Genomic DNA, 13165 nt, shown 5'->3' with positions numbered 1-13165 from the left:
TTCTCTGGTATTAAAACACTTTTTAAAACTTCTCTTTATTTGTCAGTTTTTGTTCTTTCACTGTATGTTTTGAAAACTAAGACAAGGCAGTTGTCTCAACTCATAACAGTTAAAATACTTAGAAGAGTTAAAATTCAAACTACCAAAGAAATTCAGTTATTTCTGTTTTCCTCCCTTTTTATAAGGTGAAGAAGCAAATTCCAGGTTACCTTGGAGCCTCTCCAGGTTACCCCCCCAAAATTTTTAGTTGTAAAAGGCACATTGGAAGTTTTATTATTCACAAATTGGGAAAGGCAAAATAAAGAACAGGTGACAAGGAGACAAAATAGAGACATAATAAATATCGGAATGCAATAAATTTTTAAGTTAATGTAAAAACAGCAGTAATAAGTGATGATGATTATGAGAAACTTAATTTTTTGGAAAAAAAGGAAATGTGTGTTAAAATAATTCAAGAGTATGCCAAAAATATATAGATTTCACAATATTTTTAGTTTTAAGAAGAAACTCTGCTATCTGGACACAGAATAAGTCAATCATTTTACAGAAAGAAAACCCTAATTTTAATGTAACACTCTTATGTCACCCAGATGATGATTTGCTATTAAGGAACTGTATGCCTTTCTTTCATGCAACTTTGTAAAGCCCTCCTAAATATTTGTTTAGACATATGTAAACATGTAAAGTAATTTAAAGTTTTAATTTTGCTTTAAAGTAGGATTACCTTTATGAGCATATTAAATAAATCAACATATATTGAGTTTACCATGTTAGTAAAATTAACAGTTCCCTTGATAAATAGATAAGCCATTCCCATTATCTGATATGTATGAGATGTATTATTTTGTAACTATACTATAATACAGTCTCAACTATTTTATTAGCAACTACCTTAACCAAAATAACCCATTTTATTTCCTCCAAACACTGAATGAGAATACATAAAACTAAAAACTTTACGTTTCTTTCTCTGTGGCTATACGTTTTGTATCTTTTTATAGATTTGAAGATGGCAAAAATAAATTAATATTTTTAAGACATTTCCATTTAGTTACTCTTTAGTCATTCTATAATTTTTACAATAGGAAACAAGGATAAATTAAAGCCATGTTAAGTGACCAATGTTTTGTATCTTTTTCTTAGAAATTGTCAAGTATCCAAAGATTGTTTATTAATTTGATTCATTTATTAACTTAATTCAGTTTAATATTAATGTTAAGTTCTTAACAAAGTTAAGATGGGAAAACTACAATTGAAGTTTATACATTAAGTCCTTATGGTTTGTAGCATAATAAGAATTACATATGACTAAATCAACTTGACCTATAATGCAAGAGATTTAGAAAGTTCAAATCATAAAACATTCAATCCAAGTCTTATACAAACTAGCACTTTGCACTAACATTATTTTTACATGATCGTAAATCAGTGAGGAGACTAAAAGCTATTTTTAAACTAAGATTAAATCATTCCAATTTGTCCAAAGGGACATGATCAGGAATATTATATGAACTCTTTTCTCTTTCTGATATACGATGAACCAAACCAAAAATGTGCATTATAAATATTATACATTAGGAAGTTTTAACTTTCCTGCCTTTGTGGATCTTATAACCTAGTATCCAAGGCCATTATTCAAACTGGCAACTAACTTTTTCTCCTGTGTTAGTTTTAGGGGAAAAAAAAAGTTGAAGAGGCAATATGTGTAAAGCTCGAGACTTTAAAAAAAATCATTTGAATTTTATCTGGACTGGATGAATATGTGAGTAGCAACAATACTTTATGACTAATTTTTGATTTTTAATTAATTCCTAACGTTTTTGTAAGAGAAATAGAAGGGAGAAGGAGGGTGGAGAAGAAGAGGGAGCCAGCTATAGGCCGATCAGACGAAAGTTAACCTACCACCTGATAATTGTTTAATTCTGAAATATATGATTTCCTATTTATAGATTTATAAATCTGTAGGATTTATAGTACAGCCCATGTCATTTTGAAAGGTATGTTTCTGTCCTTCCATCAGAGATAATCACCTTCATGGGCTAAGAGGATCACTGAAATTTGGATGCTACAGTTTCCCTTGGATCTCCTTTGTGATCATCCAGAGGCTTCTAGTTCTTCCTCTTTTGGGCTCGAATGGGGCAACTTTCCAGTTAACTTTTATTTATAGTGTCAAGCTTTTGCATCTCCTGGACCCACCAAAGGGAAGAACTGCTTGAATGAGGTCAAGAAGGTTTGGAATATATGGACAAGGACAGGACTTGGAAAGTCCTCAACCATGACACAAAGATCTGAATGTAACCAGGATTAGAAGATGACATACTAGTAAATATTAAGGACCTCTTCATGTAGAGGTTTCTGTTTTAAGGGACTTTGAGTTATTACGGATAGTTCTGAAGATAGAAAAGGAAAGAAGAGAAAGGAAATAACAGGGTTTAGGTGGATCCACAAGTGAGACAGATTTTAAATGTTTTGTGTTTTATTGGTCTGGGGAAGAGTTTGAGGTAAGTTGTAGAATCTGGACTTCATTTAGAAACCTCTCCTACCAATTTTTAGCTTTATTTGAAATTAATTTTATACTCACAAGGAATTGCAAAAAAAATAGGACCAAGAATTTCTGTGTACCTTCACCCAGAATTCCCCTGATGCTCCAGTGGTAAGATCTTACATAACCATAATTCATTATCAAAAACAAGTTGACAGTGGTACAGTTCTTTAAACTACACGTCTTATTCAAATTTTACCAAGTTTTACATGGCATTCCTTTCTTTTTAACATATAGTTCTATGAAATTTGTTCACATGTATAGATTCCTATAACTACCACAATAATCAGGATACAGAACTTCCCTATCACCACAAAGAAACTCTCATGCAACCTTTTCATAATCATACCTTCTCCATAGTTGTAACACTGACAACCACTGATCTGTTCTGTATCACTATAACTTTGTCATTTCAACATGGAAATGTATTTCTCTAAATGAAATTATACAATATATAACCTTGACAATTGGCTTTTTTTATTCAGTATAATAGTGTTGAGATCCTTTCAACTAACTGCATGTATCAGTAGTTTGTTCCTTTTTTATTGCTGATGTGGTATTCCATTGTATGGGTGTACCACACTTTATCCATTCACTTTTTGTAGGACATTTTGATTGTTTCCAATTTTCAGCTATTAGAAATAAAACTACTATAAACATTCATGTACAGGTTTTTGTGTAGACATGTGTTTTCATTTCTCTAGGATAAATACCCAGGAATATGATTGCTGAGTTTTACGGTAAGTCTATGTTTGACTTAATAAGAAACTGCCAAGCTCTTTTCCACAGTTTATGTACCATTTTATATTCCCACCAGCAACTCATGAGAGATGCAGTTGCTCTATATCCTCACCAGCAGTTGGTATTGTGGATTTTTTCATGCCACCTAGTAGGTTTCATATTGAATTTTATGTCTTATTACTCTTGCATTTGTTTTTTTAAACTTTTTTATTGATTTATAATCATTTTACAATGTTGTGTCAAATTCCAGTGTAGAGCACAATTTTTCAGTTATACACTAACATATATATATTCATTGTCACATTTTTTTCTCTGTGAGCTACCCACTCTTGCATTTAGAGAGTTCATTATATATATTCTGAAATGGGTCTTGTGAGAATTGTGAATTGAAAATACTTCTCCTAATCCATGTCTTGTATTTTCACTCTCTTAACAGGATCTTTCTCTTAGCAAAAGGATTTGGTATTGATAAACTCAAATTTATGGTATTTTTCTTTTGTGGATCATGATTTTGGTGTCATGGCTAAGAACTTTGCCTAACCCATGCAATTCTCTCCTATGTTGTCTTCTAAAAGATTCATGATTTCACTTTTCACATTTGATCTATGATCCACCTTGGGTTAATTTTTTTGTCAAGTGTGAGTGTAGGTTGAAGTTCATTTTTATAAAAGCCTTGGAATGTACAGTTATGCTAACACCATTTGTTGAAAAACCATACTTTCTCCTTGGACTTGCTTTTGCCCTTTTGTCAAAATCTGTGCTTTGGGTTATTTCAGGCATTTTTCTCTTTTGTCCTGTCCCTCCACCAATACTACATTGTCTTGATTACTGTAGCTAAATAAGTAGCTATTAGAAAGTTGGGTAGTATGATTCCACCAACTTTTCTCTTTCCAAAATTTTTTGTTTTGTTTTTATATTTCCATATATAAACTTAGAAAGCTTCTCTATTACAAAAAATCTTTCTGAGATTTCAATAAAATTGCATTAAGCCTGTAGATCAGTTGGGGATGATTGACATTTTTAATGTGTTGAGTAATTTCTCAGTCCATAAACACAGTAGGTTTCTTTATTTATTTAGGTCTCTTAAAAATATTTTCATCAGAGTCTTGTGGTTTTCTTCATACTAATCCTGTACATGTTTTGTTAGATTTAAACTATAGCATTTCTCTTTTTTAAGAGCAATTACATGTGGTTTTGTGTTTTTAATTTCAGTTTTGATATGTTTGTTGCTAGTGTATAGAAATCCGGTTGATTTTTGAAGGTGACTCTTATACCTTGCAACCCTGTAAAAATTGTAAGTGGTCCCCTTTCTTCTGTTTCCTGGAAGAATTGGTATATAGTTGCTGTTATTTACTCTTTTAATGTTTGATACAGTTTAGCAGTGAAACCACCTGGCTTAGAGATTTAAGAAACTGTAGATTTAATTTTTTTTAGTATTTATGACACTTCAGGATGTCTGTTTCATTTGGGGTGAATTTTGATAGTTTGTAGCTTTTGAGGAATTGGTTGATTTCATCTGAGTTGTTGAGTTTATGGGCATAGAGTTGTTTGTTTTATTCCCTTATTATCTTTTTAATGTCTGCTGGGTCTGCAGTGGTATTCCCTCTTTCATTCATGATGCTGGTAATTTGTTTTCACCTTTCTTGTGGACAGAAAAATGCCTTTTTTTTCTATTGTGCCAATTTCTTTTTATTTACATGTATAAACTGTTTACATGTAATATAGTTTTGATATGTTGGGATTTGTCTGCTATTTTGTGTTCTCTTTGTTCCTTCTGTTTTTCATTGATTTTTCCTATCTTCTTGGGGGTACTTGAACATTTTGTTACTATTCCATTTAAATTTATTTATAATGTTTATAAGTATATCTCTATAATTTTTAAAGTGGTTATTCTACATTTACATAAATAATATATATAAGTCTACCAGTATCAGCGTTATACCACTTCAAATGGAATGTAGAAACAGACCATTGAACAGTTGGAATTCCATTTCCTCTTTGTGCTAATGTGCCTGTCAGATGAACAGCATTGCTCTTGTCAGATTTCTTCAGAGTGACCACTGCAATACATAATTGTCTTTCATGAAATTATGCAACTTGGAAAGATGTGTGCCTTATTTAGCAGTGTAACAGGTATCATGAAGGAAAAGGTATTTGGCCTGAAAGGACTGTAAGCTTAAGACTAAAAAGTTCTCACAAGGATCATTGCATTGATAATATGCTTGTGCAATGGCATGTCTCCAGAATCTGGCCAAGGACAGCTATTGTCAACTGAGGACTCATTTAAAGAAAAGAAAAGAAGCAGCTCTAGGAAGACACAACTATAGGAAGTAAGTCTTAAAATACCTTAAAAAGTGACTGTTGTGGATTGAATTGTCTTCCAGAAAGCTGTGTTGAAGTCTAAACCCTAGGTACTTGTGAATGTGACATTATTTGGAAATAGGGTAAAGTTAAGATGAAGTCATACTGGATTAGGGTGGATTCTAAATCCAATGACTGGTGTCTTCAAAAAAGAGAGGGAGATTTGAAGACACACAAGGAAGGACATAGGCCATGTAATGACAGAGGCAGAGATTGGTGTGCTGCAACTGTAAGCAAAGGAACACCAAAGATTGCAGCAGCCCAGAATCTAGGAAGGATTCCCTAGAGGCTTCAGAGTGAGCACAGGCCTGCTGCCATCTTGATTTCAGACTTCCAGTCTTCAGCATTGTGAGAGAAACTGTTGCTCTTGTTTTAAGCCACCCAGTTTGTGGTAATTGTTGTAGCAGCAGCAAACTAATACTGTGACCCAAGGCAGAGTTTGTTCCAAGGATATAAAGATGAAGAGATGAGATATTCTGAACTCAGCAGCCATCAGAACCAGCCTTGTTGGCAATTTATCTGGTCTGTGTCCCTCTCTGTAGGCTTTTCTGTTCCAGAGGAGTGATAGTCAAGACAGTGGATGACTGGGCAGATAGTAGGAATGCTGAGTTAAAAGTTTAGCAGCCAGATTTTACCAAGATGATCAGAATTCAAAAGTCTTAGAAATTAAATTCAAACCTAACACTGAAGGGCTCAACAAATTATTTGGAGTTCACATTCAGCCTGTGTTGCCTTGGAAAGGGTGGCTTTGAGACTGTGGAGATTCAAGGAGTTTGAAATTTGCCCACCACTTCGAAGTCAAGCGTGGTTTGTGGCAGGGAAGGACCTAAGCCAGATCTCAGGAAGCTCCACTCTTCTCAAAGGTCACCAACCAAAGACCACCATGAACACACCTGAGGTCAACATAAGGTTTCTTTAGCTAGGTGAGGAACCAAGGGGCATTTGTGTAAGAGAATTGGAACAAGCTTATAAATTTGGACTTGTGCTGGGTGATTCAAAGAAGAGTTAACATAAATAGAGTCTGGTAGTGATCTGAGTGCTGTCAGGAGCTTGGGGCTAGTCAGTAATTACGTACCTTGGTAATTTTACCTAGGAGTCAGTATGCTTAAAGCAGAGCTAGATTAATGGTTGGGGAAAAAAAAAAAAAAACACGTATCAGAAGAGGGAGGTGTATAATTGCTTTAGTGGTTGCAGTGTTTCTGTCCGCTGTTTGGGACATGCCCACTGAGTGGTTGGGGTGTGTCTCAGTCCACTGCGTTCACAGAGCTGCTTTGTCTGATCGGTGTTGCTGTATTGTGATCATTGTTTATATTCAGATGGGAAAGACACAGTTTTTCTATTAGTTGCCAAGGCCATTTTTCCGTTTCTAGGGGTCTGGCCTGGAGATAGCATATGTCACTTCTGCCTACATTCCATTGGTTAGGACATAGTCAAGTGCACAAGAGGCTAGGAAGTAGGTTTTAGCTGAGTGCCAGAAGGAAATGTGAATTAAGTTTAGTAATTACATAACATAACACTCTATTGTTTGGGGTTGTTTTGTTAAATTATTTTCTCCCTTTATCCCCATCCCCACTCCCATAGACGTGCACCTTAGTATTTAATATGTCCCTCTAGTCTGTCTACCTTCTATATAGTTAACTAGATTTTTTGAATCTTTGAACGATACGTAGGATTGCTTTGAGTGTGTTCTTAAAATGTAAACAAATATTCATTGTTTATCATTCTGATTATTTTTGCTGTATGTTTTTGAGATCTATTTTTGCTGCTGCATATAAATCTAATTCATAGATTGCATCAAAATACACTATTTTATTCATATTCATTCAATATTTTACCTACCATTTCACCATGTACAAAAAGTTTAAAGCTCTGCTAATTAAATAGTCATATTTAGTCTTCTAGTTATTTTTGCTGCATAATAGAGCATCCCTTAGAGGCTTAAGGTAATGACAGTCCTTTTATTTTATTCACAAATCTGCAATTTGGACTGGGATTGGCAGAGACAGCTCATCTCTGCTCCATGCAGTATCAGCTGGAGCTGGCAGTGACTCAGCTGGTTGGGACTGGAGTCACCTGAAGCCTCAGTCAGTCACATCTAGTAGTTGATGTTGGCTGTTGGTTAGGCCCTCAGCTGGGCTATTTGCTGGAGCACCTATACACGACATGTCCATGTAGCTGCTTGACTGCCACAGTGTGGTGACTCAATTCCAGGATCAGTTGTCCCAAGAGAGCAAGGCAGAAATGCATGAGTTTCATATGACCTTGTCTCAAAGCCACATGGAGTCACTTCCACTGTACCCTGTTGGTTGAGGAGGACACAGAGGTCTTCCCAGGTTCATGGGGAGAAAACGTAGACCTCACCACCCAGTGGAAGAAATGATAATGTCACATGGTCAAAAAAAAAAAAAAGTTGGATGGGATATATCGTGGTGTCCATCTTTGGAAAAGCAGTCTGCCACATTTGTGAAAATTTAAAATCTGGTTTGAATATTAACAGAATTTGATTTTGAGACTGATTAGCAAAAATTTTTAACTGTAAAATTACAACTTTTTTTATTGTCCAAATACACTCTTTCTTTTTGAAGAGAGTACTGGATTGTGACCAACAAACTCTTGCTCCCTGTATCCCTAGACTTTTTTTTCTAAGGTTATCAGTATCTTTCCCCTTGGTCCTTACTTTTTATGTGATCAGTATAACAGATGAGACCAACCAGTTTTTAGAATATGATTGCATAAACCTGTGTACACCTTGGGTGTCATAAGGAGAAATTGATTTTTTTTCTCCAGAAAATACATCTTAAGAGAAAGAAATAGTAACTAGTTCTCAGCCCCTTTCTCCTTTTATTTTGTGCTGTTGACCAAAGGGTCTTTTATGTACTGGATATTCTGATTAGATACCCTCAAAACACAGTGTGACTATTCTGAAAGCTTATTGTCTCCATCACTATAGAGTAGATACATAATTTTTGCAGTCCTTGTGCTTTGTTTCTCTGACCTCTTCTCTCCTGAGACTATGAAATATGATGGTGCTTGAGGAAAATACTGCCAAAATAGCTCTGCCTTTCTTAAGGTGATAGGATGTGAGGAGAATGGGGAAAGTATTCTAGCAATCAGTAGGTCAAGAAAAGGTTGTTGCTGAGTTCATCCAGCCCTACCAAGTCTTGATTTCTGTGTATCATTTTAGCTGTTTCCCTCAATATCCAGAAAGACCATAGCCAGATGGATGATAATGCAGAACACAGCAGTGTTTCCCTTTTAGTTACATAAAGTTTCTACCAAAGCAGAAAATCATAGCTAAAAAAAATGTGATTTGAGGATGGTCCAGTTAAGTCCATCCCTTTCTTCTTGAATCTCTAAGCCAAGATGAGACCAGTCTTGAGCGTTTGTTTTCTTCCTTTGTTTGTTTAGTAGAAATTTTCAAGTGTATACAAAAGTAATGAGAACAGTATAGTGAACTCCCGTGTACCTGTACCCTAACTTCAGCAGTTATCAGCTCAAGGCTAATCCTGGAATGTGTGCTCTCCACTTCCCTTCCGTAAATGTATTTTAAATGCATTATTTTAAAGCAGAATCTTGATATTATTTTATCTATAAATACATCAATATGTATGTGTAAAAGAGACTCTTTATAACCACAGTAACATCACACACTTAAAACTTAGCACTTCTGGGGGCTGTTGAAACATGCAAAAAGTGTGTCTGTAATTGGAGAGAATGAAGCAAAGATACATAACATGAAAAAGGAAATGAGTTTAATCTCCAAAGTCCTAGAAGAGGTTTCAGGTCTGTGTTTCATATTGAGAGCCACACCCTGTCTCTATCCCTCTAATAAATCCCCTCCTTTTGTGGTAAGACTGGTTTAAGTCATGGTTAATACTACTGCTATCTGGATAGCTATTGTTCCTCTTTTTTTCTCTCCATACTCCTTGATTTCTCACACCACTCAATTTAGTTACAACACTAATGACATCAGCTCCCATTTATTGAATGCCTATCACGTACCAGACACTCTACCAAGAACGTGACATTTAAACCTCACAACAACCCACTGAAGATGGTAATTTCCCTGTCTTGTGGAGCAAGAATTGCAGATTTACATGGATGAGGTCATTTGTTCGGGTTATACAGTTAATAAATGTGGAACCAAAATCCTGCTGGATCTTTTTAATCCTCAGCCCGTGTTCCCACTCTATCATGCTGGACCTAACAGCGTGACATTTCTTTCCTAAAAACAATGCAGTTTTGTAGCATCAAACTGTGACTTGTTCATGGAAACATTTCCTCGTCTTCCTAGGCACCTGACTAGACTCCTTTGTTGCAGTTAGGCTTGGTCATGTGGCTGGGTTCCACCTGTGAAATGTGGACAGAAGAGATATGCCCTGTTTCTTGACCAGGCCCAGTAAAACTTTCCATTTGCTGTCCTCTATGCTCTGCTTCTGATATCCAGTTTATGATGCCTAAAGTGACCTTGGAAACCACAAGTTGACCATGGCAAAAACTGACAGCCTGTGTCCCTGAGTGAATATGCAATAGAGGCCCCTGCCACCAATCTCAAGCCTTGAACTGTTTATATGAGCAGGCAATAAACTTCTCGTATTTAAGCCATTATGTATTTCGGGATCTATTTATTAGAGAAGTTAGCCTTCCTTAATTTTTATGTACTGTTTCAGTTATCCTTTGCTGGGTAACAAACCACCTCAAAATTTCAGTGGCTTAAAACCATAGTCTTACCTCATGATTCTGTGAATCAGAAACTTAGACTTTTGCCTCTACTTGTTCATGTAGCTAAAACCAGCAGGTGGGTCAACAGGGGGCTGATTGGTCTAGCATTGCCTTACTCACATGTCTGGAGATGAGAGCTGGCTGCTGGCTGCTGGCTGCTGGCTGCTGGCTGCTGGCTGCTGGCTGCTGGCTGCTGGCTGCTGGCTGCTGGCTGGGCCACGTGTCTCCAGCAGGTTTGCCTTGAATTATTCACATCATAGTGGAAGTGTTCTCAGCAGCAAGAGGGCAAGCCGCAATCTGCAAGTACTTTTCAGGCTTCTGCTTTTGTGTGTTTGCCAGTATATCATTATCCAACACAAGTCACATAGGTAGAGGGAAATGTAATCTATTGGGAAGCATTTACTGCAGCAATCTACCATACATACTACAGTACTAGTGCACAATTAGGGAAATCATTCACATATATACAACATCTCAGTCGCATATTTGATTATAGAGTCCAGCTTTGGAGGCTATTTTCATATCCCCTGAATCAAGTTCTAATATCAGTGTTTTAATAAATAGTACATTGGTCTTGTTTTAAAATTGCATTTCAGTTCTGTATATAAAAATGAAATATTTACCAATACATGATAAATTTAGATTAATTGAATTGGCACTATAGCAATGATGTTGTAGCTTATGGTCCAAATTTACCTGAGATTTAATGGATCCCCTTTCTCAAGGTCCTGTGCATTTGTAACCAAATCTTTGCTTTAAAGCAATCTTTAAAGGGCTAAACTTAGATTCACCCTTATTTAGAGTAACTTTTAAATAAATGATTAAGTTATAAGTTCAGCATTTCCTCACTTTCCTTTAACTTTTCCTTTATTCAGCCACACCAATCCCCTGCGAGGGCAAGATGCTCTCTCCCATTGCTCAGGGCCAAGCACTCTGCAGTGCTTTCCCCACATGATGTTACTGACATGAGAAGCAGTGCGGTGGGTAAAAGCCAGAGTGCTGGAGCCCAGGTTCACATCCTGTCGTTTCTGCTTGTTGTGTGACCCCGGGCAGTTTAGTTACTTGGTGCCTCAGTTTCTTTACCTATAAAATGGGGATAATTACCACAACTTGCCTCTTAGGACTGTTGTGAGAATTAAATGAGATAAAGTATCTTAAAAAGCCCTTAGTTCAGAGCCTAGCCCAGGTTACAAGAAGTCATGCTGGTTTTCTTTTTTTTTTTTTTTTTTAATTTCAGCTTCATTGAGGTATAATTGACAATTTTATTTTTAATTACTTTTCAGACCTATATGAGAATGAAATCTTACACATAAATTTAGATTTGTAGATTGCCTATTTTCTTAGAGGCATGCTAAAATATTGAGGTAAAAGGTTTATGATGTATATGACTTACTTTCAAATGCTATAGTGAAAAGAAAAAATACACTAAAAATATACAGAGAAAGATAAATATGGTAAAATTTTAATACTTGTTAATATATGTAGGATATGAATGTTCATTATATTATTTCAAGTTTTCTGTAGGTTTAACATTTTTCATAATAAAATTTGGAGGGAGGATGGAAATACTTTTCCCATTTCTCACAATCTCCTGTTTCTCTTTTCATTCCTTTTTCCTCCCCGTCTCCTATCTCCCCCAAATTGTCTCTCAAATCTCTCCCAAGCAGGGCCTCTTGTCTCTCCTCAGCTACAGGTTATCTCCTCATTATGTACTTAGGAATAGCAGCAGTGCAGCATGAGTGCTGAACCATGCTGACTCTGGAGCCAGGCTGTCTGTGTTGGAATATCTGCCATCCCACCTAGAGGTGAGTGGGTGAGTTCCTTTAAACCCTCTGCAGCTCAGTTTCCTCAGCCTCATAGGGTTATCGTGAGGAGTGAAGAAACAGTGAGTATCTATAAACAGAAGAGGGTCTGGTGTATTGTGAGCCTCCTAGGAATTTGCCATAATTCTAAAAATCTCTTGTTGTCCCTGACTTCTCTCCTGTTCAGCAGTGATGGGCCCTGGAGCCTTTCTCCTGAGGAGAGGGAGCTGTTGGGGAGAGACTGCAAATGCTTCTTTCTTAATTCCTTTCTTTCTTAATTCCTTTCTTCCTCCCTTCCTCCCTTCCTCCCTTCCTCCCTTCCTCCCTTCCTCCCTTCCTCCCTCCCTTCCTTCCTCCCTTCCTTCCTTCCTTCCTTCCTTCCTTCCTTCCTTCCTTCCTTCCTTCCTTTATTTCTTTCCTTTTTGAACACAAAAGGAGTTGAAAATGGGCAAAGATCCTCCTGAAAAATGCTTCCACATTTAGAATAAATATATTCTACTTTGTTTTTGCTTTCCCATTTCCCCCTGAAGAGATAATTATTTAACAATAGAATTTTGCATTGACTCTGGATGCTGATAGCGGCATCAGCACCCTACCCCTGACCTCACAAGCCCATCTAGCCTGCACCTGTCTTCTCTCTTACTCTTGAAACGGTGAAGCCCTCTTCCCATATGAAGTTCAGTCTCTCACCTATGCTGGAGATCCCAACGACCTCACCATCTCAGAAGTCCTGCATTCTCAATTACTCCTCTCTTGTACCCACCTCTCCCTCCCAATTACGTCTTTCCCACCAACATTTTGCTCCTTCTCATCTTAAGTCAGATGAGGTAACCCTCCCTAGATTCCATATCCCTTTTGAGCTACTGTCCTGTCTTCTCCTTCATGTGATATTTCTTGAAAGATATCCTCATCTTCCAGTTACTTCTCAACCTACTCGGGCCTGGCTTCCCTGTCAGCATAACAGAATAGCTGTTACTAAGGTGACCCATAACCTTTA

The 13165-nt window shown here is 36.6% G+C and overlaps 1 long non-coding RNA gene across 9 annotated transcripts in view; it reads left to right on the top strand.

The window, feature by feature from the left end:
- The window catches only part of LOC105095843 (uncharacterized), a 44057-nt gene that overhangs the window by 5561 nt on the left and 25331 nt on the right, over window positions 1-13165 (top strand). For 3 of the 9 annotated variants that reach the window (XR_010381635.1, XR_010381634.1, XR_010381629.1), the window contains 2 exons: window positions 1670-1762; window positions 2021-12171. This is a non-coding gene — a long non-coding RNA (uncharacterized LOC105095843). Of the gene's footprint in view, window positions 1-14; window positions 1763-2020; window positions 12172-13165 lie in introns of those variants that run through there. The other 6 variants (XR_010381630.1, XR_010381631.1, XR_010381632.1 and 3 more) reach the window with 6 other exon arrangements.

Source organism: Camelus dromedarius, chromosome 7 (genome assembly GCF_036321535.1).
Source record: "Camelus dromedarius isolate mCamDro1 chromosome 7, mCamDro1.pat, whole genome shotgun sequence".
Lineage (NCBI taxonomy): Eukaryota > Metazoa > Chordata > Mammalia > Artiodactyla > Camelidae > Camelus > Camelus dromedarius.
The sequence above is the reverse complement of the archived record's forward strand: the minus strand, read 5'-3'. Positions and strand labels throughout refer to the sequence as shown.